This window comes from Anthonomus grandis, chromosome 4 (genome assembly GCF_022605725.1).
Source record: "Anthonomus grandis grandis chromosome 4, icAntGran1.3, whole genome shotgun sequence".
Taxonomy (NCBI): Eukaryota; Metazoa; Arthropoda; class Insecta; order Coleoptera; family Curculionidae; genus Anthonomus; species Anthonomus grandis.
The window spans coordinates 23,019,423-23,045,766 of record NC_065549.1 but is presented as its reverse complement, the minus strand read 5'-3'; the positions used below and the strand labels follow the sequence as shown (position 1 = coordinate 23,045,766).

Here is a 26,344-nt window from a genome sequence, read left to right as displayed (position 1 = left end):
GCTTTTAGACAGTGGAGAAGGTAGTGGGAGAAATTTTAATAAGAGCGCCACTTGATTTAAATATTTTACACCAAACCCTGATATATTATGATGGTAATATAAGCTCCCCTTAATCAAGAAAATGACCTATATTTATGCTTGTACCTAGATCCTAAAAGCTGAAAATAATTTGGGAAAAACTCAAATAACAATCCATAGGTCCACCAGATTGATATAATCATCCAAGAATTTACATAGTCACTTCCATTTATACAAAAAAAATTAAATTCCACTGAGATATTTAAATTTAGATAATTATTCAAAATGTAATACTGTAGTAATTTGAAATAAATAAAAAAAATTGATAAAAGAATTAAGAGTTACTTGAGGTATGCTTAAGGCGAGGAATTAGTAAAAAAAAAACAAATCCGCACTGAACTACTGTTCAAGGGGAAAATCCAAAACGTGATCACGTGTTGCTTACAAAAAGTATATGTTTGGAGCGTAATTCACAATACCTCATTGGCCCTAAAATACCTTTTACAATCTCTAGTCAAGTCACATTAATCACATTAATTAAATAAAACTTTTAAATAGTAAGGTTCGAATTTAAAAGCCTACTAATGGTACGTTGGTGCAATACAACCTGTTAACCAACAACCAACATTATGACTAAATAGGTTATTTGTAGCAAATAGCCGATCCCTTACAAGGTGATCCAGGCTCAGTGTCAAAATCAATTATGTCGATGTTCGACTCAAATGAAAACCTTTAGGTTAATATTAATAGACTTAGCAAGAACCTCTTAACGTTGTTGTTTTACATAAAAGAAAATAAACCCATAAAATTTAAATTAATAAATCAACCCCCAAGCCTAAATCAAACCGTTCAATAAGAGAAAAATAAAATAAAATGTGCAAAAACTTGCGTGTCATCTAATCTCTTGTGTATTTTGGCTAAGCTAGCTTAACTCGACAGCTCTGGAACCAGTCAGCTACAACCAGGGTAACGACCACATGGGCAAGTCGATTTCAGGCAAGTTTCAATCCAAAATCGCAGAGCCACAGTACAATGCTCAGTCCAGGCTGTGTTGAGGCTCACTTCAGCCGGTTGCCAACAGTGTTGGGATGACCAGAAGAAACCAGAGAATAGGAAGAGACCAGAGAACAGAGGAGAGAATGAGAAAAAGGAGAGGATGAGAAAAAGGAGAGGCCTCTAAAATAGAGGACAAAAAAAAATCAGTAAAATAAACACACAATCAATTCTATGGCAATTACCAACATGTTGCTACATACCTAAGGTGGTGAGCGAGGCCTAGAGTCTCGTTTTGTGGTTAGAAAATTTCAAAATCCCATAAATAGTGTGGGAGCAGCCGATCAAATCCAAAAATATAAGGTCAATCCGAAATCCTCTCGGCTACAACTTCCCACTAGACGTTCATCAAATTAAACCACAAAACTTGGAAGGAATATTTTTCCATTCAACCGAATTTTTGGCAAAATGAACTTAAATTTTCCTTAAAACCACAAAATGTCGAATGTTCTTTCTGATAACAGGATGGCTACAGGATGAACAAGGAACTGACAACTCCCAGACAGTGACAGGTGACACTAGCAGTGAACTTGTCACTCTCTTTCTTCGACACGATCTGACACTGCCTCTTGGTGTAAACTACGCGGAGCCTCACTCTATCAAAATAGAAATTCCGCAATACCACAGCAAAATGATACTGCTCGGATACTAAAACATGGAACTAAACATGGAACAAAATTTTCCCAACATGGCTACGAAATTCCAATTTTCCTCTTACGTCGCTCTGCCTGATTTATGCCGCTCCGTCATCCGCCAAATGGAAACCAAACTTTAATGGGAAACAGCAACGCTGCCAACCCTCCACAACAACAAGTGTGTCAATAGTCATTACTGTCAATCACAGTCACTGTCAATCGGCTAGTTTTATTTACTAAAACGTAACTTGAAGAATTGAAGGGAAATATAGCAAGAAAAACTGGGGAGGCCAATTTCAAATCAATTAGGATACCTTGCCCAACATGATTCCGCTATAGAAGAAAGTATTTGTAAGTTTTCCTACACTAACGGATCACCATCTAAAACGTCCTTTTTACTCTACTCATAGCGCAATCTGTGGCACAACAGCACCCTCTAGAAGTCCCTCCATACCCCAGACATATACCGGTCTTATAGAAACTGTTGACAAACAAACCAAAGGTCAGAAAGTTCCCAACACCAGGTACATGAATAGGGACTAAGGAAACATAATACAACTAACTCCACCGAGGTGTGCTGACAGGATAGGGAAGGTAAATACATTCCTAAAAATAATCAAACCCCAAAAGCCTAAAAAAAAATAAATTGCATTGCTATCAAACCCCAAATTCCATTTATAAAACTGTAAATCACACAACCCTTTCGAGCCGATACCAAAACCCATAAACTTTTGCCCGAATTTATATGAAATCCCATGTTACATGCTTAGGGCAAAATCTGCATGTAACAACTCTCCAATCGAATTCATCCCTTGTTAACTGCTTGTCATCTAGTAGATCTGTTGGTAGATTCTTTCGATCTTTTTTGACGGTCCGCAAGCGTAAATCAACTCAGTTTGCAGTTGTTTTTGCAGCTCGACCAAATTAAAATAATTGTCAAAATATATTTCGTACACTTTTCCAACGAAGTCTCTCGTAAGGTCTCTAACAACTCTACCACCAAGAGACTTTTCGGTCATTTGACCTATTTTACCAGTGTAAATCTGAAATTGACATACGTATCCCGAATTTTCGGAACGAATCCAAACTTTATAGACACGTTTTACTGGTTTCTTTGGCATATACTGTTTTAGGGAGCTTCGTCCTTTGAATCGGATCATCGACTCATCAATAGCTTCATGTTGACTTGGTTTCAAAGCATTTTTATATGTATCAGATAATACATCTAACAAAGGCCGTAATTTGTAAAGCTTATCAAAGTTTTGGTGATCACGGCCAGGCTGTACAGAGTTGTCGTTTAGGTGCAGGTTGGCTAACATCCATGAAAACCTGTCTCTTGACATTATTGAACTTATGCATGGATCTCTCATTTCTAATCGTGAGGACCAGTAATCCTTGTAGCTGGGTAGCTTTTTATGCCCATTATCAAATTTATTGCAATAAAACCCTTTATTTCCTTTACATTAGTAGGCGAAAATGCATGACTATCACCTCCGTTTCTTTGCAAGGCATATAAGTTAGTTTGAAAAGCTATGTGGTCTAACAGATGCTCAGAGAATATATGCAAAAACACGTCGGTAGGGGTTTCTATATCGGTGGGAATGTTTGGTCCTATTTCTTCTCCAAATTCTTTAAAATTTCGTGCAGTGTGAGTTGGAGTTAGTCCATATAGTTTTTTTTGCGAATTTCCTGGGCTTGTATTAGTGACAAAGGTAGCTCATCCTCACTGCTCCATTCGGCTAAGTCAGCATCAGCGTCTTGGAACAAAGTATCATTCCCGAATATAATAATCATATTTTCTATGTCAAGCAAATCAATTGCTGGCGACGCCGCTGCCGTTGGGCCTACTATTTCTGTATCCCCTTTAATCTCATCTTCACTAACATCTCCTAACTCGCTAATGTTGTCACAAGGAATTTCTTCCAAATAATCATGCAGGTCATTGGAGTTGAGATTTATAAGCTTGTTATAAAATTTATCTGTAAATAAAAATAAAATCCTATAAAAAAACGTTAAAAAAATACTCATGAAATTTTGAGAAAATTATTTGCCTAAGAGACTGGTGTCACCGCCCTGAGCACACCATATATTTTCTATAAAACTAATACCTTTTTCTCAGAATTGCATTCTAGCGATAACATAAATATCATCCTAGATATTTTATTTCTAATATAAAAGCAAATCTTACCACCCATGGTCCCAAAAACTGCTCTAACAACCAAAAAACAGGGAAACTTGTTACCACAACAATACCACGTGCGAACATTAATATGCAAACTGTCCAAATAATACTCGACTCTTATTGGCGCTTAAGATTAGAGGAGCGACACGCTTCCGCATACATCATCAATGATATCTTCGCTGTAAGCACACCAGGACCGTCAGTAAAAATTAATTTGTAAGTGTCCTCACCGCAGGCACACTAGCATACAAAGGGATACATGATGACTATTTAAAAACTTAAAATGGCTATAAATTTGGAACGAAAAACTGAATAAACAAGCGCTGAAAACAGTTTCTATAAAAAGATGGGGGAACAAAAATAAGCATGTTATTTTTCTTTTATCTGCAACCCCTTGGATATGGTGAGATACACCTGAAGCTCTTGAAAATGCTTTCCAATAATACCATAGAAAGTTACAATTCAGAAAAATTCTTCTTTATCACGAAAAACAATAAATGAAAACATATCTTTGAAATTTTGTATTATCATTTAATTATTTGTTCAAAATGATGACTACCGATATACTAGCATAAATAAATAAGAAAAGTACTTACATTTCATAAGTTATATCCCTATAAATTGCAAATACTGTTAGTAGAATCCATTTTTATGAACAATTACTGCAGAACCTCGACTAGTTAAAAATACAGGGTCCGGCAAAATGATCGCCCACATTTAGATTTTTAATAAAAACGCCAATGTAAATGCTATTTATATTTTATTTTTATTAACTAAAAATATATAGTATGCCATTTTGTTTTTAATAAGTTTTGAAAATTACAGAGTCCAAGTGGCGACCATTTCTTTCGACATACATTCGAAGCTGATTTCTGAAAGTTTCCATTACTCGAGCAGTAATTTAAGGCGATATTCCTGTAATTTTTTAGCGTATTGCTGCTTTCAATTCGTCAATGGTTCGGGGATGATGTTGAAAAACCTTCTCTTTCAGGTAGCCCCAAAGGAAAAAGTCGCATGAGGCAAGATCGGGTGAACGCGCAGGCCACCCAACGTCTTCACGTAACGAGATTACGCGTCCTGGAAACATTTCCCTTAACAGGTCTATTGTCCTTCTTGCCGTATGAGCTGTAGCCCCATCCTGTTGAAACCACACATCCGGATGTTCAAGTTCCCTAAGTTTTGGTTTCAAAAAATTACGTAGCATGTCGACATATCGATCAACAGTTACGGTAACCGTTACCCCTCTTTTTTCAAAAAAATAGGGACCCCAAACACCAAAAGAACCAACAGCACACCAAACGGTAACACGTTGGCTCTGAAGTGGCCTTTCATGGAGCTGCCGCGGATTTTCTGGTGCCCAGTAGCGAAAATTCTGCTTGTTCACACAGCCAGACAAATGGAAATGAGCCTTGTTATTAAAAGCGCATTTTGTCGGACGTTTTGAAGAATATCATTGAAACATTCTCGGCGATTTTCCCAGTCCCGTTCACTAAGTTCCTGCATGATCATCATTTTGTATGGGTGGAACTTCAGATCGGTGTGCAAAATTCTTCTCACAGAACGATCTGACAAACGCAAAGCAGAGGCATGTTTAACAGCTGGACGTCTAGGAGATCGTTCAACTGCTTCTCTTACAGCTGCAATGTTTTCAGTTGTCCGAAGACTTCTGGGTCTACCAGTTGATTTTCTTTTTAAGGCTGACCCTGTAGCTCTAAAATTTGAAACCCACAACAGTATTGTTTTGCGATCTGGAACTGGATCATATCTACCAAGCGCGAAGTGAGTACGAAAATTTCTTTGTGTCGTAATCACAGATTCGTTACTTTTGAAAAATGTTTCGATAACGAAGGCACGATGCTCGCCCATCCAGTTCATGGCGACAACAGAAATGGCAAAGCGCGCACAGCCAACCGACTACGCTAAGCTGGCTCTGTGTTTAGTGATTCAGGCTCAGCGGCGGCGCAAAATGTTGGAGATCATTTTGCCGGACCCTGTATTTGCTTCTGTGATGAGTGTATCTTTTATTTATACGGGCAAGATGATAAGAAAAAATGTCGTTACTGGAATGACTAGAACCCACACGTACTTAGAGGTCATATCCAGCACCCTCAGAAAATAAATTTTTGGCCTGGTAAATTATATTATCGGCCCAATATTTATGAAAGGAAATTTATATGGCAACAGGTATGCTGGTTGAAATTAAAAAAAAAATAATCTATGCCTAAAATTTTGATGTTTTAAAATTAATACTTAGTAACGTGCTTGAAAAAAAATTGTTCTGTTTCTTAATTACAGCATTGAAAAAGACGTAAATAAACGTCGAAATCTTTTCAAAAAAGGAAGTTTTTGATTTCTTGGTCCTAAGGCTGTGAACTCTTTCTACGCTACTTTGTAGTGGTGTATCTTAGAATATCTTAAAATATATAGTATCTTCTACCTTGGCCAACGGGTTGCCGATAAGAGTGAGATAATATGCTTGTTTTTGTTCCCACTTCGTCTCATAGAAATGAGATGAAGAAATCTCGTTTTCAGCGTTTTTTTATTAAGTTTTTCTTTCCTTATACAGTATGACCCAAATTGGGTGTACATGTATGGGTATCGAAACTATAAGAGATAGAAAATTGGTTAAATAAGGAAAGTTGTAGGGCATTTAGTTACCAATTAAGTGACGCTTTCAGAACGATTTTATCTTTTTTCGATTTTGAAATATTTGGACAAAATCAAAAAGTTGCATTTTTGAAAAAGGGCTGTATTTTTTTAATTTCAACGTATTTTTAAAATCGGTAAAAACATTATAAGAACAACTTTTTAAGGTCAACGCATACCTGAAACCAGTTTTTGTTTTCGACGTTTCGGTTCGGAGATTCCATCCTCAACTCCTTTTTTTCTTATGGTGGCCATTTTGTTTTTTTGCTAAATTAAAAAAATCTTTTTTTCCCTTTAAAATGATATATAACACTTTATGAAAATATTTCATTCTTATGTCAAAAAGTTACAAAGTTAATTTTTCACGGAGTGATTTTAGTCATTTTTCGGCCACAAATGCAACTCCGTTATTCAATACAAATTCAATACTCCAACTCAATTATTATTGTTTAATAATTTAGCGTCATTTACTGACAATTCTGCAAAATATTATTTATTTGATTTAACTTTTTATCTTGTTTAGTAGTTCTTATCTTGTTCATTTTGTTATGTTATAAATATTATCCCGGCAAGACTATCCGGTTTACAGGGGCTATTTCTAGGGAGTTGAGTTTGTTCGAGGGTCTTGGTTTAAGAGTTCTAAGCAACAAGAACAACTCCCTAGATCTGATAGGTTCCGGAAACCCTGTTAAATTTAAAAGATGGAACAAAAAAAAAGAACCTATCAGGCCGGCTTCGTGGGTTCTCTGTATGGTCAGTTGCCTCAGTCACACTCACTCACTCAGTAGTAAAACACCTTAATTTAATTTAAATAGGGTGTTTATTAAAGTCTTCATACTCAATAGCTTAATTTATCAGAAACAAGGAGTTAAATCTACATGGTAAGTAAATATAAGTAAATATACAAGATGGTCTTAAAAAGGTAAACAAAAATAAATAAAAGATATATATATATATACATATATACAAGTTTATAACCCAAAGGTAGATACCTGAATTCGTCAGTGATCACTTCGGAAGCATTACATAATAAGGCGTAACATTGAATTGTTTTAATTTAGATAATTATACCATAAATATAGTTACTTAAGTTTTAAATATTAAAATGAGAAAGTGATAGTAAATTCATGTTAAATCATACAAAAAAAATCAAAAGAAGAATATGGTTAAGATTAAAAGAATGTGCTTACGGGTCCAGTTCCATGGTGTTCTTCTTTCGGGGGCGAGAGCCCGCGATGGGCAATTTTTCACCACATAGGGCTTACGGCATGATGTGTGTTGACGGGCCTAAGGGCGGCGAAATTATTTTTCAGGCTTCAAGGCGAAATCCTCATCACTGCTGGGTCACGGCTGGCGGTTTACACTGTCATATTTAAGGAGCCGAAGTTTCGAGAGGCATCAAACTACTAAAACCCATCCTGCTTCAAAAATATTTCGTTGAAACTGAAGAAACACTAATGCATTTTAGTTTTAGATGTTATTTTAACAAAAAAAGGTGCTGGCGGAGAGAGATGATAATAGATTTATTTCAAACCTCTCTCCGTCACAGCGGGCAGCACGGTTCACTCTTGACGGACGCAGGAGCTGGAAAGACCCCCAGATGCGTCGCGGAACTGCTTAAGTAGTAGTCCAAAAGACGTCTGGGCGCAAGACCGGAGATTGAGGAACTTCACTCGTTACTTTATGGGTTTAGCCGCTATGGGCCCAACCAAAACCCATACATAGGTCACTAATAAGCAAACCATAGAGTGCCTAGTGGAAAGTACAATTACGGGCCAAATCGTAATAATTCGACACGCGGCGCCACTGGCGTCCGCTTTAGTAAACCGGTTGACCAATTCAATTGCCGTGAAATCTTCTTCATGCACAGCATATTGTAAACAACAACAAAGAATTAAAATGGTGATAATATTGATAGTGGTTTAATGAAAAATATTGGCGAATTCCATTAAGAGTCGAAGGCAATTGTAATTATGGTGGGTGTCTCAGTTTTGGAAGAAAAATTTAGAATAAAGTCATTTTTAAATATTTTAACCAAATGAATAAAAGTTAGGATTCTCCAGATCCCGTCTAAAGCGTAATTAATCCTGCAACAACTCCCCCTCTTCCCCCAAGAGAATTACCAGAAAAGTAATTCTCATGCGAAGAGAAGTAAGCATCCAACTGGGAAGGGAAGTAAAGAATGTGCGAACAATCTAATTATTTGAAAATGCTATTCAAGCATTAAAATAAGTCAGAAAAATTAAAACTTCAAATTGATTGACATAATAATACTATAATAACCAACGAAATACCAAATAACACAAAATTTCTAGTAATTTCTGATAGAATTCCTAATCGGAAATCTAAAATGCTTCAAGTGGTAGGCCTTTACCACAAGAAACTTCACTAGCAAGAGAAAAACAAACAAGGTAGCTACTATCCAATAACCGCAAAAACATCAAAATACCCAGTCCGTACAGCTTTGAGGAAAGAAACTGGAGAAAAAGAAATTATATTAGAATTGAAAAATCAAAAGAACTAATAAGTAAAACACAAAAAAAAAACATACGTCACGACCAGTAAGCAAAATCGATAAAGTCTAATCGGAATCGGAATCAACGAGTAGCTCTTCTTTTGGGATCTTTTTCAAATCTTTAACATGCCAAGCACCCTTAAACTTGCGCTTTTCGTCAATCAGTTCATAGACTACCGGAGATAACTTCTTCTTTATTGTAAAGGGCCCAAAAATTTTAGTGCGAGTTTGGCGGTAAAGTTTTTACTAGCATCAGAAAGATCGTAATTTTTGCGATAAACTCGCTCACCGATCTCAAAACTAATTGGTCTTCGTCGAAGATTATAACGATTCTTTGATCTTTACTGCGCCGCTTTCAGTCTTTCCTCAACGTCCCTATATACTTTACTTAATTCACGTGAACGTGCCATAAAGTCGCCAACCGTGATACTGGGAACATCCCTATTATTGTGTTGGTCGCCCGAGGGCATATATTCTCTAGAAAAATTCATAAAATAGGGAGTGAGCCCGGTGGCTTCATGCACCGAAGATCTTATGGCAGAACCAACCTTAGGTAGAAGTCGATCCCAATTCTTATGATTATCCTCAATATAACATTTTAACATGGTTTTAAGGACTTGATTCACACGCTCCACGGGGTTGGCCTGGGGATGATAAGCCGGAGTATATCGGATATTGACCTTATACTGCTCACACAGTTTGGAAAAAAGTTCACCTCGAAATTGAGCACCATTATCGCAAATAAGAAATTGGGGAACACCAAAAATGAGAAAAACTTGTTCCTCTATAAGACGACAAATCATAGGGGCCTTAGCTGAGCAAAGAGGGAAGAACAAAGGAAATTTAGTGAAGGTATCTAAGACGACCAATACGTATTTGTATCCCTGAGTAGAACGAGGCAAGGGCCCAAAAAGATCGACGCTAATCGTGTTCCATGGCTTCAAAACTTGAGTTTGTTGTCCCATTAATCCGTGTCGCTCCCGAAGGGGCTTTTGCGAAATACATTTGGCGCAATGCCTAACATATCGGAGGACATCAGCTCTCATTTTTGGCCAATAATAACGACGCTTCAATCGTTCGTATGTCTTCATGACACCACCATGACCAGCCAAAGGATGATCATGATTTTCTTCCAAAATCATACGTCTTCGATCCTTGGGTACTACTTCCTTCCAGAAATCTTCATCATCTCGAAGAGACGGGTAAGAACATTTCACATACTTGTAAAGTAAATTTCCTTCAATTCGCCATTGGGGATAATTAATAGGATTCTCTACGACCTGATTGAAAACTCTTCGATACCACTTATCTGCAACTTCTGGTTCCTGGTATACACTCAATTTAGCAATCTCTGGCACAGCTCTACTGAGAACATCCGGCACAACATGATCTTGGCCCTTTCTATGAATAACCTCAAAATCGAATTGTTGCAACCGCAAAACCCATCTGGCAAGCCGTCCTGTTGGTTCCTTCAGACTATGAATCCATTTCAGACTATGATGATCTGTTATCACTTTAAAGGAGTATCCCTCCCTAAGTAGGGTCGTAATTTCTCGCAAGCATAAATAATGGCCAACAGTTCTCTCTCTGTGGTGGAAAAATTCCTCTCTGCTTTAGACAGAGATCGAGATATGTAACAGATAACATGTTCACCATCATCAAACTCTTGAGATAATACAGCACCGATCCCATACGCTGAGGCATCAGTCTGAACCAAAAAGGGTTTCGAGAAATCAGGACAAGTAAGTACAGGAGCGGAAACTAACGAATTTTTGATGTTCTGAAACGAATTTTGACATTCTGGGGTCCAGTTCCACTTTTTGTGTTTACAAAGAAGAGCGGTAAGGGGAGAAATAACGGTTGAGAACTGAGGAATAAAACGCCTGTACCAGGACGCCATACCGATGACACGTCGGACTTCTGTGGTGTTCTTTGGAGTCGGAATGTTCAATACGGCTGTCACCTTATTTGGGTCGACATGAAGTCCATCTTTATCGACAACATATCCTAAATACTTAAGTTCGGATCGACAGAATTTACACTTATCCTGAGAGAGTGTTATACCGGCTCTATGAAATCTCTGGAAAATCTCTTCCAAAACCTCTAAATGTTGCTGAAAAGTCTCAGAAATACAGATTACGTCATCTAAATAAACAAAGACATGTGGCTCCAAATCAGATCCCAATAAGGTATCTACCAATCGCTGCCAAGTTGCAGGGGCATTCGTCAACCCAAATGGCATTCTCTTAAATCGATAAAGTCCCCGACCAGGAACAGAAAAACTAGTTTTGTCACGTGAATGTTCATCAACCTCGATTTGCCAATATGCAGAGTTAACATCTAACGAAGTAAGATACTTTGCATTTCTTAATTTGTCCAAAATACTATCAATAAAAGGGATCGGATAAGCATCCTTAGCCGTAACAGAATTTAGTTTTCGATAGTCCACGCAAAATCTCCATTTACCATTACCTTTCGGTACTACTAAGGCAGGGAAAGACCAGGCAGATTGTGATGGCTCGATAATATCGAGTTGCAGCATGTTATCAACCTCCTCATCGATAATCTTTAGAGTGGCGGGTGAGTATCTATAAGGGCGCAAACGAATGGGTTGGGCATTACCAGTATTAATCTGATGCTTCACTAAATCTGTTCGACCAAGCTTACCACCCATTAAAGAAAAGTATTTTGAAGTCAATTTATCCAAGGCGGATCGCTGTTCTGGGGTTAAAGTTTCCTGAGGAATAATGGCTTCAGTGATACAGATGTCCTGAGATGGCACACCAAAATACCAACAACCATTTTGCAAATCAGGAACGACACTAACAGTTTTCCAAAAATCGGTACCCAATATCAATGGACAACTCAATTTCTCCACTACCAAAACACTGCAAACCGCTACCTTATCATACAAAACAATAGGTAAGTTAATTGCGCCAATCACTTTACTAGAACTATGATTTCCAAAATTGCACTGAGAAAAAGGTGATGATAACAATTGTATGTCTGAACGTTGTAATATATTCCATATGCTTAAACCAATAGCAGTTACATTTGCTCCAGAATCCAATAAGCCAATAAATTTCATACCAAATATCGAGACTTCGAGATGAGGACGATCATCACCCTTGCACTGTGCGAAGGCGTAATCTAGAATAGGGTAGCTGGGGTTACTAGTCGAGACCTTGGAATCGAACCTTAGGAATAGAACTGATCTCTCGACTAACTAACAGTTTGCCCTTGGGTTTCCCGACCTACTACAATTTGGACATGAACGGGTAGTCACATTTTCCCGACCGCAACGGAAACAGTGTCGACGAAAGGGTTGTGGACAAGTACTACTCAAATGGCCAGTACTACGACAATTCTAACAAACCACCGGACCACGAGAATTCTGAAGGTGCGGTGAAGAATTCATTGTATGTACACGAGGGTTTCTTGGTCGCTGATACATCAACTCAGGCTCGGTGACATTATTAGGGTTTACTGGAGGAGGTTGCATGCGTTGAGTTCGCAATTGGATGTTCTCAATCTCTTGTGCTGCAAGTTCCAGCTCTGTGATGTTGGTGAAATTGTGAAGTGCAAGTTGATTTTGCAATGAGGGGAGCAAATTTTGGCGTATAATGCGAAGTTGCATTTCCTCGGATGGAGGTTCACGTAACTTTCGAAACAAGTTTCGCATTTGTGCAATAAAGATTACCGACTTCTCCACTGGACCTTGTGTCCTATTCCTTATATCACACCAAATATCCTCCTCATATTCTGACGATAAATAGGCAGACCTAAGTTTACATTTCAATTCTTCCCATGACCTGATATCACTGCGTATAGATCTATACCAAGACAAGGCTGTGTCCGAAAATAAAATTACTGCACAATGCAGCAGCTGATTCCAAGATATTCCACAAGCAAAACCCAATTCCTCTACACGCTCAATAAAATTGGTAACACTACCAGAACCATCAAAATGTAACTGCCATTTTGAAATTGTTGAAAAGCTCTTAGCCAGATCATCGGAACCTAACGGAATCGTGACATCATTAGCATTAGCAGAAGTAAACACGGGTACATTCCGCTTCAAGGTGGAATTAGATTGTGGAGGAAAGGAATAGTTCCTCGATGGGGAATAATAAGAAGAACACGTTATTGGGTTAACTGGATCCTGTGAAATAACGTTCGTAGAAGGAATGGTGTGAAGTGACTGAACTAAATGTGTCGAAGTGTGGTCACAAAAAGTTGGTGCTGTTCGAGTAAACGGAATTGAAGCAGGCCGAAACGAACAAGAGGGACCTGGATTTACAGATACCGTCGAAGGAATCACATTGGGTGAAAGATGCTGTGAGACTTCTGTCTGAGCTTGAGAAACAGGAAGAGGATGATCCAGAAGGGAGTCCTCTCCAGGGGAAGCCTCAATAGTAACCGGCACCTGCAAAATTTCCTCTACACTCATTGTCAAGGTTCTCTTGGCCATTTCTAACCTATCAATAATAGAATTTAGCTGAGTAGACAAACTCATTACTTCTTCAGAAAAATCAGGATGAAATTCTAATAACTTCTTGAAACGACCCTGGATATGTAAGGCCTTAGACCGCAACCTACTATACTCTTTATTAATATTTAATTCACTAAGACCTGAGATAGCACTTTCCAATAAATTACACTTTCCTGTACAAATATCAACTTCGTTATCAGGGTCCAATTCTATTACCTCAAACATCGGCAAGCTATTAAGTTTCTCTAATTTCAAATATAACCTTAAACTTTGACGCTTTTCAATAAGAGTACCAGCCGTGATAGCACCTCGAGATGATAGCTCATACTCAAGCTCGTCCAGCTCCAATTTATTTATATCCATTTTCCCCAAAAATATCTCCGCCAATAACACAAACAAAAAAAATTAAAAAAAATAATAATTTTTTTTCTTTTCTTTCCCTTATTTTTTTTTTTAATTATAGTCCCCTGTATGTATTGTGTCTTGTGATGTAACCTGAGTAACTAAGCCGCTAACAAGGTACGGTGCACACAGTGCAACCCACCCCGTTCCAAAAAAAATTAAAAAAAAAAAATCTGAAGTCCCGGGTTTGTACTGCCCCTAACCTACGTTAAAATCTTAATGACAGTATAAACGCTTTACTGAGTTGCAACACTAATCACTGTTAGTAAAACACCTCAGTAAGATTCCCCCCCAACCTAGAATAATTATACCTAATAATATATCTATAATAACAACATCTAATATAAAATACCTATCTAAATTTCATTTCTATAAGCTCTAAATATCTTTATACCTAAATCACTCTTAAAAAATCTCCAAATTCAGGAAAACAATTCGAAAACAATTTATATTTTCACAGTATTACAGTAAGCATGACCCAGCAGTGCCGATTTTCCCCTAGCCCAGCAAAAGAATTTCGCCCAAAAAAAAATTCAATTCGCCTCAAAGACTTACTATAAGTAATTTATTTAATTAGCCCTGTCTAGCTGAAACGTTACATTAAAAGAAAATCTTAACAAGTTATAATCCTAATTAGAAAATGAAATGTAAGTAGATAAGTAATCTTCAAACTTTCAAACACCCTATAATATATTAAATCTACCAAAAGGAAATTAAATTTAAAAAAAAAAAAAAAAACTTTCAAAAGAAAAGTACTATATAAAAAAAAATGAAAATCCAATCTCCCCTTCCTTCATTTTTCCATAAATTTTTTTAAAAATATTTTTGTTGAGCCTTAGTATGGGTATGTTCTAATGGAAGACACCCCATACTGGTAAAAGAGCACTAAGTGGAATTTTACCACCACCAGCTAACTGTACAAAGTTAGTCTACCCATTGACTGAGTTGGACAACTCCAATGTTTCGCGCCACTGAGTCATCCAACTTCCGCCAAACGCCCACTTTGTAGAGCGGATTTTTTTTCTCTTCCTCCCCCCTTCCTTTCTTTTTTTTCCCCTTTCCTAAGCATCTAGTATATAAAATTAAAAAAAAAAAAGTATATGGAAAGCAAAAGGAAAAGAAAAAAAAACTCCCTATAATATAAGACAAGTTACTTGGAACCACTAATTGTTTCACCCTGTAGTACCAAAATAAGAAAAAAAAAATTTACTTCAAGTATCTTTTATACTACTTGTGTACACCACCCTGTATAATTCTATAATAAAATTAAATTAATAAAAAAAAAAAAATTCAGGGATTAAAGTCCACCCTGTATACCAACAAAATTCAATGAAGATTTATTAAATTGATTAAACAATAAAAGTTGACCCTGACCTTCCTATCAGTAAAACAAAATCCTATTTAAAAAAAATTATTTAAAACAACCCTTATTAATAAGTATGTACTTGTATATGAAAACCACTAATAAGTCATATTCCTGCCTAAAATTAAATTATCAAGGTTTATAGAAAAATTCTCAGAATTATTTCTTGTAAGATACAAAAAAAAAAACTAATTATTGTCAATAACAGGAAAGCTATATATAGTAAGGAATGCTATTCAATGTTATAGTCCCTACATATTTTATCTCTATACTGTCCATGCTCATATACCCAAGTCACAATAATCACAATATCACCATCACTATCTACTAAATCACCCCCCTGAAAGTTAAGACAATTCATGCTATCAGCCGGAGATAAAGAATGGAGAAAAAAAAATATGTCAGTCATAAATTTAGAAAAATGAATTATAAAATATGTGAATATTTAACAAAAAAAAATGAAATGTTGCCCCACGTTGGGCGCCATCTTGTTATGTTATAAATATTATTCGGGCAAGACTATCCGGTTTACAGGGGCTATTTCTAGGGAGTTGAGTTTGTTCGACGGTCTTGGTTTAAGAGTTCTAAGCAACAAGAACAACTCCCTAGATCTGATAGGTTCCGGAAACCCTGTTAAATTTAAAAGATGGAACAAAAAAAAAGAACCTATCAGGCCGGCTTCGTGGGTTCTCTGTATGGTCAGTTGCCTCAGTCACACTCACTGACTCAGTAGTAAAACACCTTAATTTAATTTAAATAGGGTGTTTATTAAAGTCTTCATACTCAATAGCTTAATTTATCAGAAACAAAGAGTTAAATCTACATGATAAGTAAATATAAGTAAATATACAAGATGGTCTTAAAAAGGTAAACAAAAATAAATAAAAGATATATATATATATATATATATATATACAAGTTTATAACCCAAAGGTAGATACCTGAATTCGTCAGTGATCACTTCGGAAGCATTACATAATAAGGCGTAACATTGAATTGTTTTAATTTAGATAATTATACCATAAATATAGTTACTTAAGTTTTAAATATTAAAATGAGAAAGTGATAATAAATTCATGTTAAATCATACAAAAAAAATCAAAAGAAGAATATGGTTAAGATTAAAAGAATGTGCTTACGGGTCAAGTTCCATGGTGTTCTTCTTTCGGGGGCGAGAGCCCGCGATGGGCAATTTTTCACCACATAGGGCTTACGGCATGATGTGTGTTGACGGGGCTGAGGGCGGCGAAATTATTTTTCAGGCTTCAAGGCGAAATCCTCATCACTGCTGGGTCACGGCTGGCGGTTTACACTGTCATATTTAAGGAGCCGAAGTTTCGAGAGGCATCAAACTACTAAAACCCATCCTGCTTCAAAAATATTTCGTTGAAACTGAAGAAACACTAATGCATTTTAGTTTTAGATGTTATTTTAACAAAAAAAGGTGCTGGCGGAGAGAGATGATAATAGATTTATTTCAAACCTCTCTCCGTCACAGCGGGCAGCACGGTTCACTCTTGACGGACGCAGGAGCTGGAAAGACCCCCAGATGCGTCGCGGAACTGCTTAAGTAGTAGCGTTGATTGAATATTTGGGAAATATTCAATATGCCCAAATATTCAATCAACGGTAGTAGTCCAAAAGACGTCTGGGCGCAAGACCGGAGATTGAGGAATTTCACTCGTTACTTCATGGGTTTAGCCGCTATGGGCCCAACCAAAACCCATACATAGGTCACTAATAAGCAAACCATAGAGTGCCTAGTGGAAAGTACAATTACGGGCCAAATCGTAATAATTCGACACGCGGCGCCACTGGCGTCCGCTTTAGTAAACCGGTTGACCAATTCAATTGCCGTGAAATCTTCTCCATGCACAGCATATTGTAAACAACAACAAAGAATTAAAATGGTGATAATATTGATAGTGGTTTAATGAAAAATATTGGCGAATTCCATTAAGAGTCGAAGGCAATTGTAAATATGGTGGGTGTCTCAGTTTTGAAAGAAAAATTTAGAATAAAGTCATTTTTAAATATTTTAACCAAATGAATAAAAGTTAGGATTCTCCAGATCCCGTCTAAAGCGTAATTAATCCTGCAATAATTTCATGTTTCTTGTTCTTGTTAGTGCTAAATAGTTTTTTCGTATCTAGTTCTTTTCGTTTGTTTTTAGTGAGTTTTGTTTAAAATTGTTATTTGCAAAAATGGCCTATCATTCAAAGGGTTCTTAAAAAAAATATCGCCCATAAAAGCCATTGTTCAAGGTTCAAGGGATACAGACTACCCAAGACGATAAGAATTTTCAAACTGGTTTGTAAGGCAAGAAGAGATAATAGATAATCACCTTAGTGGGCCCTTTATTTATCACGAAATATTGACAGGTCAAAGATATTTAAATCTTTTGGAAGAGCAGATATTACCTGCCGTGAGAGCTATAATACCTGAAGAACAAATACGGAGTGAAGTGTGGTTTCAACAAGACGGGTGTCCCGCATATAATACTCGGGACGTTCAAGACTTGCTAACGCAACTATTTAACAATAAACTTATCGCGAACCGTGGTGCTGTAAATTGGCCAGCTAGGTGTCCAGATATTACACCCTTGGAATTTTATCTTTGGGGATATGTTACAAATAAAGTTTACGAGTTTGAACCTCGTGCGACCCTTGAACAACTAGAGGACAGGGTTCAGACTGTCTTAAATAATATAAATAAAAACACCCTGCGCAAGTAACTAAAAGTGTTTTAAAGAAATGTGAAAAATGTTTTAACAAAAATGGCCGTCATTTTGAATAGTTTCATTTAATATTATTGTTAAAAGTAGTTAATTATTTTATTTAGAAATTACATAAAAGTATAAGTTTGCAAGTTAGTGAGTTAATAATAATTGTGTGTACGACAAAATGCCAATAAAAACCACGGCCAACTCAGCGAAAAATAAACTATTTAATTTTTTGACGTAAACATAAAATACTTTTATAAAGTGGTATACATTATTTTAAAGGAACAAAAAAGTACCTCCGCGGTATTCATTTAATACTCAATTGATTAGTTTTAAATTTGCTTTTGTAAATCTATATTTTTTTAAATTAAATTACATCAGAAATAAGCAACTTAAAAAATAATACTTAATTGATAATGACGATTTTTGAAACTTCTATTTTTAAATTTATTAGATGAACAGTACTGCTCTGTAAAGGCTAATGTATCTAAAAAAATGAAAAAAAATAACTTTTTCTAAAAGGTTTAGAATATAGAATTTAATATTTATAACTACATCTCTTATAAAAATTCTATAATAAATGAACCTCTATTTAGTGAACAAAAAATATAAGAATTATAAATAAACCTTTCCAAGACACCTTACTTTCGCACCACAATTCTTAGTAGTTTTGTTTTGTATGTAATTATGTAGATACTACTTTTCAAAAATTATTTTCGCATATCCGATTTTTAACAGTTTTTCCATAACAAAAATGTCCATATTTTTACAGGTTTGAATTCACTTAAAAGTATTTTATTTAGACACTCAGAATTGAAAGAAACTTACATATTTATTTTTATTTGTTCATTTTCATTTCATTTATTCACATCCTCCATTAACACTTATTTTGACTTGTCACCAGCATAACTATGTTTATTAAAAGTTACTTAATTTGTTGAGTATTATGTCACTTTTATAGTAAACATCAATTTAGAAAATGCTATCTCACAAGCTCAAATATTGATAAAAGAAAATAGATTTATTCGCGAATTTAAAAGAAATATGAACCTAACTCTTTAACGATACCTTATTATTTTTACGTTAATACAAGTTCAATAAATCTTGAATACAATAATTTACTTGAGGTACAATAAATTATCAGTGTTATATATATTAAATATATTATATATATAGTTTATCAAACTTAATCAATCGTCAAATTATAAAAAAGTATACTATTTTCGAATTAGAAACCAGACTAAAAAAAAGGGCTGGTGAGAGGTTGGAAAAGATAAGTATTTTTTTTCATATTTTTGATTTAAGTTTATTTTATTTTATTTACCTTGATAACAATAATTGAAATATAGCTACCGAAATTTTAATATTCAAAAAAAGTTAGGTAAAATATTGAAAAGAAGAAACGAGCTCAGAGATCGATAGATGGACTCTCAGCTTCTGGGTATATAAAAAAAAATATATCTCAAGTAAATAACTGTATTTAAGATTTATTAAACTTGCCTTAAATCAAACATAACGATAGGTATCGTCAAAGATTTAAGTTCATATTTCTTTTAAATACGTAAATAAGTCTACTTTCTTCTTCTTCTTAATATTTGAGCATGTGAGATAATACCTTCTAAATTGATTTTTATTATAAAAGTGACGTAATACCCACCAAAATAAGTAACTCATTATTAATTGGTCACAACAATACAGATTTTACTTATGGATATTTTGCAAGAGAGCAGATTTTAACTACGTACTAAAGAAAATAAATTGTTTATCACCCAAAATGTCCAATAAAAATTAAATATACGAAATAAATAATATAAAAATAACTTAATTTATATAACGCTAATACTGTAACACAATATAGGAGCTACATAGATTTATTATTAAAGCCACTTTATTAAAATAATTTACAAAACAATATTATTAAGACGTCCCGATAAAATATTTTGCTTTACTAAAATATGTGAAGATGTTTTATGAAAAAGTATGTAACACCTAAGATTGAAAACTTAAGTGATGTTTGGAAACAGCCACAAAGTAGATAAATGTATTTATGTAAAATTTCTCTGCTGCGGCATCTGCTGGGCTTTATGCTTTATCTCAGCAGATTTTAGCTTCTTTTAGGGATGAATAATTTATCTGCTAACAATAACAAAAGTTGTCTAAGATTTTTATTAAATAAAATTTCATGATTTCCCTAATAATGCTGTATAAAAAATGTATAACAGAAGAAGATTCTTTGCGCCTCATATTTTTTTTTATTAAAATTGTTTGAAGCCTCTCTGGATTTAGCTTTAAAATGTCAGGTACCGGGTTAGCGGCAGTAAATCAAACTTAAAAATTAAAAATCGGCAAACGTTATTTTAACGTTTTTTTAAAGGCTAGAACAAGAATATATTTATGATCTAGATATTCGTACCAAAAAGATATATATTTTTATGCACAAAAAACAAAACTCATATGAACAGAAGAACTACACCACTTATTTACATTTAAGTATAAGTCAATATTATCTGGATGAAGGTATCTTTACCGAAAATAATATTAATATTTTAAAGTTTTCGTGAATTAAATAAGGCTTATTCATTTCGTACATAAATCTTGGATAGAATAAAACACGACCATCTTGGACCAAAATATAATTTATGGCACTTAAGACTTCTGTTCCACCTGTTTAATTTTTTAAGTGCTCTACATAAATATAGAAATAATCGAAACATGAATTTTTGATGCGTTGACTAAACTAAAAACATAAATTTAAAATATTACTATTGAAACCTTCCATTTTTTTCTAATTTTTTTTGGGTCTCTATAAATAAATGATTTAAATCCATTCATGTAGCCTTACAGATAGAAGATAACAAAATGTAGCAATATAACTAAGCAAAAAGACAACTGAGTACGGCAAAAAATTTGCGTTTATGTAAAAAAGCTACAAATTTAATTTGTTTCGCTTAAAAAAAAAAGAAGTTATTCTGGATCACTCAGAATATTGTAGCTACCATACATTTAAGATTTTAATTTTTATTTTTATATTTTAAATTAAGTTTTTTTTCATATTGCCATTTACTTTAACTTTTTATGAAATTAGTGCCAAATTTAATGAATTTCAAATCATAATAAGCAAATATTCACGATATGTATAAGAATAGTACAGGCTGTTTCACGAAGCGCGGAACGCGGCTATATCCAGTTTTTTGTAGGTAAATTTACTAACTACTTTTCGATTCTGCTATCAAAATTATACTGTGCTACTTAAATTTTTAAGGAGAAATCAAAATAACAGTTTTTAATATAAATGACGCCTCCTACTACTTGTATTAAAAACTTTGCGTACTACTGGATACACTATTTAACAGTACTTGCATTTCACTTCTAAACAAACTCAAATTGAACAAAATCTAATAATGTCCCCAGCCTAATTAATATTTTTATCAAAATTAAATTAGCCAATTTAATTTTTTACTATTTTTTATTTAACTATTTTTTGATGGTAAGAAAGATAGTAAATTCATATCTCTACCAATCATTATTTAAAAATTATATTATTCATAATCAATATTATGGATAATATAATTTGACACATTATTAAAGAGTGGTATTTAGAGACTGCAGTGTGATTTTTGCGATTGTTTATATTTTTATTGTGGGACGAACTTGTAGACCCTTAAAAACACGCATATTCGAGCACTTAAGTAGACCCTCTTCTGCATTTGGTGAATATATAGAATTTAATAACTGTAATTTCAGTCCATAGTCTAATTCTAAAATTCTCCAACAAGTTACCTCTAAAAACTAAGACCGATTTTCTTCAGGAAATTTATATCACCAATGAGCTCATCAAAAATTCCTCTCGTTTAAATATACAAGCAAACCTCAACAGACTTTACATTCCATTACATAAAAGATTGCACAACTAAAAAATTTATAAACATTAGCAAATTTTCTAATTAAAAAGTTCACCCCATAAACAGGAGAAGACATGTATTTGGTGAATTTCACCATTTGTATAGTGAGCTAAGATTGTATCCAGATCGGTTTTTTAATTACCTAAGAATGTCCGTCAAAACTTTTGACTATTTGTTGGAAAAGGTTAGCCATCGAATGAAAAAAACTGTAACCAATTTTGTAAAAAGGAGATTTATTTCACCTGTTGTTATCACAATAAGGTAAGAAAAGATATTGATTTTTTTTAATTGAAAACTTGTTTTTTTATTGCAAGAAACAAAACTAAATGATACATAAATACATATTATAAAAAATACATAGGTATAATATGGTTGTTTCCTCGAATATAATATTATGAGTACAACTTTAGTACTGGAAAGTTTGTTGTCCTAGAAAGGCTGCTAAACTCTGTTGGGTATTGGACTCGGAAAAAGGCGTAGTCAATGTAGCAGAATTCGAGGACACAGTAGGGTGAAGAGGGATAGGGTTTTGTGATGACGAACCAAAGTAAGATGAAGCAAGATGGCTGGGATTTTCAGGAGGTAGCAAGTTATGACGGGTAGAGTTTTGTGTTGTTAACAAGTGATGATTACTAGGACTTTGCGGAGGTAACATTTGAACCGTTGTTGCTTGAGATATCTTTGATTTCTTTCTTTCTGCTGATTCCATCTCATCCAAGATAACGTTTTGGATTTTGTTTCTAATTTTTAATTTTTGAATTGAATTAAATGTTATATACGATATTAGGCTTTTAAAAAATAATAACTCTTCACTGTCTGATGCCTCTTCTGCATTATTTTTTAGATGTTGAGATAATAGGTTCAATTTTTTATTTTCAATTTCTATGAATTTCTCGTCTTTAACGTCACTTATCCTTTTTCTACTTTTTCCTCTTCCGTGTTGCACCATTGACGATGAAGTAGATGATAGTCGTTCGTCATCTGATGCTGACACAGATGTCTGACGGTTTAGAAATGTCGTGTCCATGTCTGATTGTACATCCGTTTCGTCATTCTTTTCAGCTTCTAGATCATATGTACTACTGTCATCGTCTTGAGAATCATTCAACCTTGGCAGAGTTCCAGGCTTGACAGCAGGTAATAACAAATGTTTCGTAAAACCCATTATGTCAAAATATGGCCAAATAGATTTGTAATTGTCAGCAGGAGCTCCCGAGCGCAAAACTGGAATCTTTTTGAGTTTTCGCCGATATTTATCCCTTTTGTTTTTCCACCGAGTTGCAACTGCTTCCTCTAAAAAAGAAATGCTTTTTAAAAGACTGTAAAAAAATCTTTTATTTATTTTATTTAAATCGGTTCTAAGTAACGAATATCTTTTCTTTTTTCAGGTTTCTTGCAACTGGAACTACTTATAAACATTTGGCACATGAATTTAGGATTGGATATTCAACAGTCTCGATAATAATAAAAGAAACATGTTCAATTGTTTGGGAAGAACTTGTAGAAACTCACATGCCAATTTGCACCCAACAGCAATTGGAGAAAATCATTGACGAATATAATACCCTGTGGAACTTCCCAAATTGTTTCGGATCGATTGACGGGAAGCATTGTCGTATTAGATGTCCACCTAATAGTGGTACAACCTATTTTAACTATTTAAAATACTATTCAATCGGATTTCAAGGGGTTGCAGATGCCAACAAAAAATTTATTACTATTGAAGTGGGTTCACGTGGATCGGAAAGTGATGGGGGAGTATTTCAATCCTCGGCACCTTACAGTTTGTTGGACACCAATCAATTCAATGTACCTCCAGATCAAGCTCTGCCGAATTCCAATAGTGTGCTACCAAATGTTCTGATAGGGGATGAGGCATATGCTTTAAAGAAATATTTGATGAGGCCTTATCCGCGCCTAAGAAATGCAGTGTTAGAAAATGATAAGAAAGTCTTTAACGATCGCTTATCACGAGCTCGAAAATGCATTGAAAATGCATTTGGAATCTTATATCAGAAGTTCCGCATTTTTGATACAAACATTTTACTAAAACGAGAAACCGCTATAATTGTAATCAAATGCGCGTGCATCTTACACAACTTAATTCGTGACTTTGATGAGAATTCTGACTTGGATTATGTTTATGTAGAAAATGCTGCTAATGCAAGGCAAGGCAATGTAAATAATTTAAATGTAAAAAACAACAGAGCCTCTAAACTTGCTGCAGGAATTCGAGATTCATTTAAGGACTATTTTAGTAACAACCCTCTTTAGATAAGTAAAAAATTATTTGAATTTTTTTTTTAATTTTAAAAACTAACACAACTAGCGCCATCTGTCAAAAACATAAAAACTGTATGCATAATTTTATTTTTCTTTTTAAATAAATTGTGTTCTAAATTTCATGTAAATATGTCATTTGGCTCCAGACCTATGAGAAAAAAGCGATAGAATAGAATATTACTTTGACACCCTGTATTTCAGTTACTATTAAAGTTAGGATGAGGCAAGTTGACCTAAATCACATTATTTTGACGTAAGGAATCTACTGTTGTTCTATGTTCCATTACTTTCGGGACACCCTGTATAGCTTAAATACACTCTCTTCGAGAAATTTGGCTGCGTAGATTAAAATGAAACGTCGTGTAAAATAATAACGTTTATATAGCTAGCTATAAGATAATTTAATTAACAACATACTTACTTGAAATACCCAAAATTTCAGCCACTTCAGCATACAGACGATCCCTTAAATTTTTGTCCTTATACGATCCCAATTTCGTATTCCACAATGGCGGTCGTGCCTGTATTTTGGTTATTAGCACCTCATTCATATCACTCCTTGAAGTCATCTTGCCCAACTAACCACCACAAAACGCGAAAAAAAAACAATCCTGATTTTAATCGGACGCTGACGCTCGACAAACGCTCTTTACGACGCTAGACGCGCCGCGCCGCAAACGCTCCTACTCTGAACGTGTATATGCAAATACATTGGATTGTTTTTTAACAGACGCGACGCTTGACGCGACGCTCGACGCTTCCACTCTGAACGGACCTAAAAACCCTCTAAAGGATAGCAATTTCCTTACCCGAAAAAAATTCACTGGTGTGTTCTAATTTGTGTCACCAAGTTATCATTAACTTGTACTACTGCACAACATTTATGATAATGACATCTAGACCGATCTGTCGTTACTACCACTCTGACAGGTTCGCATAACATTAATTTTTTGTGAAATTGTCTTTTTGTAAATAAGTGTGAAGACTATAGGTTAACCTATTTTAACATAGTATTTCCCGACATATAAGAACTACAATAGAATGTAAAAAAAGAAGCACGAAGGACACTAAAGTAACCTCCTTTTTAAATACTGTTCGTCCTATTTAGTGTTCTGTATAGTCTTAAGTTTTTTTTAATGTACTATCGTTCCTTAGAATAATCATGGAAAACTTCTGAGCTTAACTGACAAGTGAGTGCATTCCATGTGTGCACCTTTAGCTATAATGTTTTTCTACGCATATAACACCCAACTCATTTTCAGTTAGCACTGATGATGGCTCATACGACGAAAGCGCTCTGCTCAGCTTTTAAAAATAAATTGAATATAAATAAATAAACAATAAATACAAATAAATTTGAATACATCTAGTTTGATTAATTTGTAAACTCTAATAAGCATGACTCGGCAACATTGGCCGAAGAGAGAACGTTTGTTTTTGATTTTTGTTCCTCGAAAATGATTAAATTATTGGCGTTTTAAGACAAATTTATTCGCATTTGGTGTTATTATATTACAAGGAAAATACACTTGGACCCGTCGGTGAGTTTAAAAAATTGCACTTTCTGTTAAAAACCTCGAATTTGCACATATGTTACTAATAACAAAGGCATCACTTTGCACTTTGAACCTCTCCGGTTATCAGTACAAACTCTGCCTGCCTTACCGACCAGCGAATTTAGCATAGAGCGGCGTTGCCTACCTTCGCGTGATTCCCTGGTACTGCTTGTCTTGACCAACACTAAAAATTGCAAGCATTGCAAAAACTCTATTGGCAAAAGCAGTGTGGTCAGTGCAAAGGGTATTGTCACCTTGAATGCGGAAATGTTATCGACGCCCACCTAATGCAAGTTGAAAAAGCACCCTGAACTTACAATAGATGCTTACCCGAAGTGTAGGAGAAACAAAGTATTGGCAGAAATGGTTTCTGAAATTTCAAAAGACAATCAGAGCCTTAAAATTGAAGTCAAAAAACTTAAGACAAATTTAAACGTGCAAGAGGCAAATAAAGTGAAGCATAACATTTGCATTACAGGTCTTTTAAATACCAACGACGAGCCCACCTCCTCAAAAGGAAAAATAATAAAATTAGTCTCAATGTAAATATTAATGAAATAGAATTTGAAAATATA

The 26,344-nt window shown here is 34.8% G+C and overlaps 1 protein-coding gene and 1 long non-coding RNA gene across 2 annotated transcripts in view; one reads left to right on the top strand and one right to left on the bottom strand.

The window, feature by feature from the left end:
* LOC126735358 (cholecystokinin receptor type A-like) overlaps positions 1–26,344 on the bottom strand; it is a 154,046-nt gene that overhangs the window by 120,303 nt on the left and 7,399 nt on the right. The window lies entirely within an intron of this gene.
* LOC126735363 (uncharacterized) lies at positions 595–24,394 on the top strand. Its single transcript, XR_007660384.1, has 3 exons — positions 595–2,057; positions 2,117–2,300; positions 23,319–24,394. It is a non-coding gene; the product is annotated as an uncharacterized LOC126735363 (long non-coding RNA).